The sequence below is a fragment of the Ascaphus truei genome, chromosome 3, assembly GCF_040206685.1.
Source record: "Ascaphus truei isolate aAscTru1 chromosome 3, aAscTru1.hap1, whole genome shotgun sequence".
Classification (NCBI taxonomy): Eukaryota; Metazoa; Chordata; class Amphibia; order Anura; family Ascaphidae; genus Ascaphus; species Ascaphus truei.
Genome location: NC_134485.1, coordinates 167,763,133 through 167,771,735, shown reverse-complemented (window position 1 = coordinate 167,771,735; position 8,603 = coordinate 167,763,133). Strand labels below are relative to the sequence as shown.

The window sequence follows — 8,603 nt, the reverse complement described above, 5'->3', positions numbered from 1 at the left end:
TGAAACTTCTCCTCTGCTCATGACTCCTGATGAAGCTTTTTGACAAGCGAAACGCTTAGTCAAGTTGCAGTAGGCTGGACGAGCTCCCGTTATTGCCCTGTGCATGTCATTCCAAACCGAGACTGATCGCCAACCGGAAGTGACGCGACACATCACACCAGCAGGGGCTGAGGGCAGACAAACGAGCCACGCATCTATAGTCTTATGTGTCTATGCACATTGTGTTAATGTAAGTGTAATATTTGCTGTTTAAATATACACATAAATTGAACATACAATGTTGCACTAAAAGTGTCATCTCTGTTATATTGAGGGAAATCACGCCAGTGGCCTTCTATCAATGGGAAGAATCTAGACCACATTGATTCACATATTGCTGTTACCCTATTGGGAAAGTGTGACTCCCCATTTCTGTGAATACCTAGTTGTCATTTTTATTGTAATTACTACACTATATTATTACTGTATATATATTTTTTCCACATATGGTGACATCTGCGCTCCCCAAAAGCTAGTTCGTACTATCCATTCCACGAGAACTTGGACCTTCTCATTAAAGGGTTGAGCTGCGACGTTTACTTTATACACTTTGTATATTATATTGTTATCACTTATACACATTGAGCACTTTCACATGTTGAATTGTTCATTTAATTTTATTATAGCATATCCCTCTTAGAGGAGCGACTCACATATACTTTTTCACTTGTCCGCTATGAAGTGCCAGTATCCCCCTGCATTGTTTTAATCACCCACGCCACGTGACCGGTAGATTTAAACTTGCAGAAGATAGCAGCATCCCATACTGGGGCCTGTAACTCAGGAAGCAAGGGGTCCACGGATCTGAAATGAATGCGGTTCTGCTCCGGAGACACCGTGCTACAATACTCTGTTATTAAAATGTAAAAAAAAAAACAGTGCTATCGTCTGTAAAGAGGTGTGAAGGGAGACGCAGCTTTCTCTGTGCAGCTCTTGCAGACAGTGTGAAGATCGCAGCATAGGACTTAGAAAAAGTTAGAGATAAGGTCACTGCTATTCCGAGAGGTATTGACATTTTCCTACCTCACTGTTTTTGACTTGCGGTAATGTTTTCTGATTCTTTCTGAATACCGTGATGACAAAAATGTCAAACCGAACGGTGGGATCATGCCAAAACGTTTGATATGGCAGGGATTTTATCAAATCTGCTAGAATAGGCCCCATAGTTTGATATTACATACGTAATTCATGTGGTATGTGAGATTTTGAAGCCCTTCACCACATATAGCAATATTTAATTTATCCCCATGATGCTAAAACCACACAATACTGAGCTTGTGCTACAGCTTGTATTAACCATAATCATATATTTAACATTTTCCAAACCAACTTTTGCCCTGCCAGAGAACCTAACCAGTTACTCAGCTATCGGTGCACCACCATGGTCACATCAAACTAGCCAGGTATAGCCCATCACTCTGGTTCCTTTATGAGTAACCAAACCCAGCTGAGAAGCCCCTGTACCCACCACCCAGCGGCTACATCTCACCCTGCCCAATTGCCTATCCTAGGCCTCCTATTGTAACTCCCCCCACCCTGACTGAGTTTTATCCCACACAATGTACCAACATTGCCGCTGCTGTGACAAACATAATATACATTTTTTAATAGCATTATATATTATCCTCATTTTTGACCTTCTCCTCTTTTCTTTAAACCACTTCTGTTCCAAAGGGAGGGATGAGTAGGATATTTTCTCATGGCCACTTCTTCCCCCCTTTATGGTCTCCACAGTTCCCTACTCTTTAACCATTAACGACCTCCCTGTAATGTCCTAACAATACATTGTTTGACTGTTGCAGCCAGTGTTGATAGTCAAGTAGAGAATATAAAGACGTGAATCCAAAATTGTGTGATTGGGCATTGACTACATGAAATAGCTAGTTTTATGCCCCACCGTGGTGCAAATTATGTACATAAAATAAATAACTAATTTATTAATAAATGATAATGTGCTAATCTCAACTGTCACTACTATGCTCAATGTTGAGATACAATAAGTTGGTACGTCAAGTAGCAGTTGCAAGCATGGCATATTATAGTGGCCTAGCAGTGGCGAAGCTATGCCACAATGGGCCCCCCGGGCAACGTTGCAGCATCATGACATCATGATTTTGCTGCATCAAGTGTAAGCATGTTGTCATGGCAACTCGTTGCTATGAAACATCGCATCATATGACGCTGCAGCGTTAATGGAAGACAGCTCAATTAAAGTCCCTGATCTTTAATTGGAATGGCGTGGGTTCTCTGTAACTGCTTTTGGGGTTCAATACATAACCGGAGGGAGTGTCCCGAAACCCTTTTGGGCCCCCCACCTTTCCAGCTTGGCACCCCAAGACGTGCTCGGGCAGTAGTTACATCACTGTTGCCTAGTGTCTCACACAATGCATTCTAATCATACCCCCCAACTGTTCCTATTTAGCAGGTACTGGGTCCTACACTTTTTGGTTCCTGTAAGACCAGTTGTACCAATTAAAGGAATGTTTCCCCCCCCCCTGTGGTGAGCTACTAGGTTAGGAGACTTCTATAGGACATGTTTTGAAATGCTACAGTGTAACCTATGTATATTTGCAAAATGTTGGAGGGGCCATTACATTACAGGGTGTATGTGGTGCATATCTGCTGGTAACAAGAGGGCTGAGTCATCTGTGGTGACTTTGGGACACAGTAACAGGCTTCTGAGGTCCATAACCCACGTAATACTTAGCAGTGCAGCACCTCCATCTGCCGTAGGCTCCAGGGATATCCCTAGCAGAGATATAGTCACTCTACTAGGCCCCAATCTCAGGCTCCCAGTCGTGCCCTGCCTTCCTCATGGGGGATAACATACAACATTTTAGGGTGGTCCTGCCCTTAAGTACAGCCAGAGGGCGGGCATCCCGTTGGCCCAGCCACAATAGGATATGCCACCCCCTGCTGTCACTCAAGCGCAGCACCAACGAATGAAGGGGAAAACCCCATGCTAACTAATGGCAAACCTGTGAACACCAGGGTTTACTGTCAGCCCATTGGGTAGATTTAGTAGCCAGGGGGTAGTGGGCTACACTCTCCCTCTAGTGGAAATACCAACATCCCCGCTTGGGGTTCTAAATGTTTGGGTCCAATCTCTGATGTAACCTGAACAATAAAATAACATTTCACATGATATCACATTAATATGTATGATATACAGTTTTAGTGAACAGAGTACATTACAGTTTTAGTAAAAGGCATCTAAATGACTAAGGAAACAAAGACAAAAAACAGCGCAAATCGTGAAGTATATAAAATATTATTGATTAAAAAAGAGGTAAGTATTCTGCGTACATCAAATTAAAGGGATCAACACATTGTATGGTTATAACGCAAAGGTTACCACACATCACGAATGGAGCTGCAGGCAGGATCAAATTTCTCTGGTAGACCTCCCTAACTGTATCCGGATGGCGTTTAATCTCCTCGAGATTGATGGCTGATTGCACAATCACTCAGTCTTGTGGTGCATGTCTCGTCAGGGATGATTGTCTGCCACAGCAGATAGTATAATGGCTGGATGTAGAGAGAAAACACTTCTCATAGAAGCCGAAGTCTAATCATACACCCAATGGAATTATGGTTCATCAGTGGGTGTATGCGTGTTGCATTGCGTAAGTTCATGCAAAACAAACTCGACAGAAAGTAGACCCACACAAAACCACTCGCAAGATGTGGTCACAGTTCACCGTAGCTCTACTACGGGAAGCAGCTCCTCCGCAATAGGTCGCACTGGGGGAGTGACTCACCGGATATTGTAAAACATGATTATACAGTGTTACGGGAACAGGTTAAAGAGGCAAATACTTATAAAAACACACTAGTCCTATGCGTTTCGTAGCCGAGATGCTACTTCATCAGGGAATGAAATTACTACCCTGTGGAACATAGGTTCCTCCTAACCTGGAGAACCTTGTTATATTATTAGTGCTCCAGTTCTTAAAGCAAACTAATGCTCTGTACTTCCGGACACTGTCACTGAAAATTACACAATTAGGGTGGTCTGCGCACAGCATGATCCACTGGACTGTAACATACTGGACAACCACATATCTTTTTGTCACAGGGCGGTTTGGGCATAGGCCTATGGGCTATTACATATTTCTGATACCGGGACAGAAAAGCATAAGTCAGTACACCCGGCCAACTGAAGGACTACCTGTCTCACGGACCAAGGCCATTTCAACCACAGGCCAAATGTTCAGTCATGGAGTGTTTAAAGGCAACAGCTCCTTTCACTGGAGCTATAGCGGTACTCACTGGAGCTATAGCGGTACTCACCGGAGCGGGAATCGAAGGATTCTCATCCGCCCCAGTGATCACCGTAGCAGTGGCTTCATCTCCAGAAAATATTGCGGGATCCGGTTGCAAGTCCAGGACCCGCACCCGAAGGGCGTCGACATTCGGCCGTTGTGTAGGGGTGATGTCTTTGCCTTTGTCAGCTTCTGCCGCATGGATGTCAGCACCGGGAAGGTACCTCCACCTGTACCGGAGAATCCCTCAATCGGCTTCTGGACACCTCCACGAGTGGTAGGCTCATCCGCCTCTCAGGTCTCACGGTCGCTTTTACTGTTGCAGGACTCCCCCGTCTCACGGAGCCATTAGAACTGTCCTCCACTGCGTCGGTCGGCATATTCGACAGCGCTCGAAACACCACAGAAGATCGTCTGCTACTGGTACAGGCGGAAGAGGGTAAGGACACATCCGCAGGGGAAAGGCACTGGATCATTTCCGCATCCACACTGGCTATTGAAAGGCCTCTCTAGGCTCCTGGGCCTCTGGGAACAGCGGTGCCTCATCTCCCCAGGAAGTCCTCTTAACCGACATCTCGCGGGCTGGTCCTGGTTCAGCGACCGTCTCTGGTTCCTCTGTGTGTGGACCGGGTCTGAAACAGTCTCAGCTTGCTCTGTGGTTGCCATTGGGATACTCGAATCCCCTTGGGCTTCATCTCGGGCCTCCATAGTTGAGGTAGATTGAATAGCAGCATATCGCCCGCCCAGGTAGAGGGGTCGATCGCATCCTTCTCTGAGAATTCCGTAGGCCGCAGCAGCATGGGCTTCAGGAACTGTGCCCCACAGCGGGCACACTGGGCTCCCCAAGTGTAAAATGTAGCTCACCACAAACGAGGCGGGGCTGAGGTAGGGATTGGTATAGAATGCAGACCACAACCGCGAGGGAGCGTCTAGAGTGTAGGTTAGTATTGCAGGCCGCATCAGGTTAATAGAGGACAGCGTGAACGTGGTACTTGCAAGATCTAAGAGTGTAGAATAGCGGATTGTTGGGGTACGTAGTCGGAGTCGGGATTGGAGAGAGTAGAGTAGTCGTAGAGCCAAAGCCAGGGTCAGTGTAAGAGAGAGCAGTGTCTTCGTATTCCAATGCCAGGGTCAGTGCAGGAGAGAGCAGTGTCATCATATCCAAAGCCAGGGTCAGCGCAGGAGAATATCACAAGGTACAAATTCCAGGCAAGGTCAAGCAGCAAGATAAAGGCAGATCCACGGAGTAGTGAGGTTCAGCGTCACACACTGGCGTTATGCTCGGCGAGGTATGGAAGTTCAGAGAGCATCTTTAAAGGACCTCCCACCAATGGGAGGCATCCAAGAAGTGGGGCTGCGGTTCCTGATAGGCTGCTAGATCGTGCAGGTGCGTCCTATAGCACAGCCACTTGAAACCGCATCAGGGCAGGAGACCAGAGGCAGGACCTGCGGGAACCGAGGAGGAGCGTGGAGCAGGGCGGGGGGCGGGGAACGAGGGGCGGAGACCGTAGACCGACGGGGAGACCGCGCACGTGCCGCGCGTCAACGCCAAAGGAACAGGAGCGCGCCCTGTGCCCAGAAACAGAAGAGGCTGACGGAACCCGCGCAGTGCCCGCGTGCCCCGCGTAAGTACCACCATTAGGTTGCCTCTCTTGAGTGCCACAGGAATCAGATGAGTGAGTAAGGGTTAAGGGGACAGAAGCACCAGAATGGCGAATCCTCACACCAAGTCAGATCGCCACCTGGGAAGTCGCATTTGGGACAGAAGCATCATAGGTACCACTTTCCATCCACCTTCGCCACCAGGAGTCCTCCTGGTATCCGATAGGGGTCAAAGTCCATGTCTCCAGACATCTTTCTCTATAGACACGGCACAAGAGCAAGGGGCAGCTTACTCCTTTCACTCGCTAGGCTCCGAAGAACTGAGGGTGCGGTCCGCTGCATCCGGTACCTCCCTGATTTTCCAAAGTCTTTAGGCATTGGCTGTCGACATGTCCCCTCCCTCTGGTGGAGATTAGAGGAGGGACACAATGCAGCGTTGACGAGGCATAACTCTGACTCTTGGCTGAGTCAGTCACATCGCTTGGGTGGGGTTCTGGCTTTCGTGCCAAACCCTTGCAGAACTTTGCAAAAAGATCACGGCAGCCTGTTTGTGTCAGGATCGCCGCCAGGCTCCGCCCCCAGCACGCGTCACGCGGCTGTACCTCTGGCAATCACAGACCTCTATCTGTGCGCACGCAGCTGCACAATGCTTCATCCGCGGAGGCGCCCTCCCGCAGTATCACCACGGCACCCGCTCTGTGTCACACTCCTCGTACGCGCGCACGCCAACGAACACTAGCAGCATCAGCTGTGTTACACCAGCAGCCAATCCTGCACTATCCTATCGGCTCATGGCTTATGTGTGAGGTCATCATCTGCTAGTTCCTGATTGGTGCTTTCCCCTTTAAACGCCTTCCTGTTTCACTTTCACTTTGCTGAACATAAACACTGTTGTGCTGTGCTCGCTGCTTCTTGGATCTTGTCTGTTCCTGTGCCTTGCCTTACTCGTGTTGTGACTCCTGCTTGTACCTGGACCTGTCTCTTCTCTACCCCTGGACTTCGGCTTGTTATTTGATCCCCGCTCTCTCCTCTCCCCGACCACGGCTTCGGATAACGACCATTCTTCTCTCTCCAACCCCGGATCATGGCAAGTACCATGGCTTCCCCGAACTCTCCTACCCCGACCCAGCTCCACAACTCCGACTTCGCATTCCGGACCTGGCTCCGTGGTTGTAGGGCGGCGGTTATATACATCCCCACCTCAGCCCCGCGGTCTAGTACTGTTTGTGGTGGGCGCAGCGTGACATTATGTTCAGCCACACAAACATGGACCCCGCTGAGGTGGGTCAACGATTGGACAAATATGACGGGTGATTTCAGGAAATCATTGGATCCTGTGCTCAAAGGGACAAACTGCTAGATCACCTTAAGCAAGACCTAGCCGCCCTATCTGACAGGTGAAAAAAGCGAGTGACGCCGCGGTCACGACTCCTCTAAACAGCCAAACGCATGTAGAAAAAATAAAAAACTTTATTGAACAAACAAGTGAACAGCAGCCATAGTCAACCTCTGACGCGTTTCGTCCGGGTCACGGACTTTTTCAAAGAGTTGACTATGGCTGCTGTTCACTTGTTTGTTCAATAAAGTTTTTTTTTTTTTCTACATGCGTTTGGCTGTTTAGAGGAGTCGTGACCGCGGCGTCACTCGCTTTTTTCACCTATCTCTCCTACTTCCTGCTGGAGCACACGAGGACACCACCATACAGCAGACCGCTGAGCAACCCCTTAACCAGCACTCTGGCAGTTCACACAAGGAGTCGTGAGTACCGCTGGGTTTAGTCCGGGACACAGGGCGTGGGTGAGGCACATTGCTACTGGTTGGGGTTTATTTTCGGGCATTTCCCTGGACGTGCCCGCAGGTATCTCCCCCGGTATAAAGCCCCCCGCCCTGCCTTAGTCTGCACGGCTAAATCTGGGTTGCTTATTGTCTTTACAAATTAAAGGATGTCCACCTCTTGCTACCAGGGACTTGCATAAATTGAACCACCACGGTTTTGGTAGCCACAGTATCTCGAGGGGTTCGTTCCCCTATCTCTTGCCCTATCTGACAGGGCCAGGGTTCTTTCTGCCTCTACTACTAATCCCGCAGCATCTATACCCATTTCCACTCCAGTGGCCCCGACTTTTGAACCACGATTACCTACCCCTAACCGCTATGCTGGTGATCCTTTGGGTTGTCGGGGATTCCTGAACCAATGTTCAATACAGTTTGAACTGCTTCCTTCTCATTTTTTCTCCCAACGCTCGAAAGTGGCATACACCATTTCCCTTCTGACCGACGATGCCCTGGCCTGGGCCTCCTATCTGGGAGCTACGACCAGACCTGACCTCCGATATCAATCTCTTCGCTGCTGAGTTCCAGAGGGTCTTCGACACACCTGGTCACAAGGTAAATGCAACTTCTACCCTTCTCAACATTTCTCAGGGAGACCGTACCGTGGCCCGCTATGCGCTGGAGTTCCGGACTGTGGCCTCTGAGACCGACTGGAATGAAGAGGCTCTGTCGGCAGTATTCTGGCAGGGGTTGTCCGAGTGTCTCAAAGACGTCCCGGAGGACTTGAAGACCTGGTGGCTCTTTGCATCCGCATGGATCTGCGTCTTCAGGAGAGAAGAATGGAGAGGGGCAGACGACAACAGGGTATACAACCTTCTACCTGTCATCCAGCAGGATCCGTGCCTCCTGCAGCACCAACGCTAG

General features: G+C 49.0%; 1 protein-coding gene across 3 annotated transcripts in view; it reads left to right on the top strand.

The window, feature by feature from the left end:
- Positions 1 to 8,603, top strand: part of LOC142489265 (amine oxidase [flavin-containing]-like) — a 160,449-nt gene that overhangs the window by 74,059 nt on the left and 77,787 nt on the right. The gene's annotated exons all lie outside the window — the stretch shown is intronic.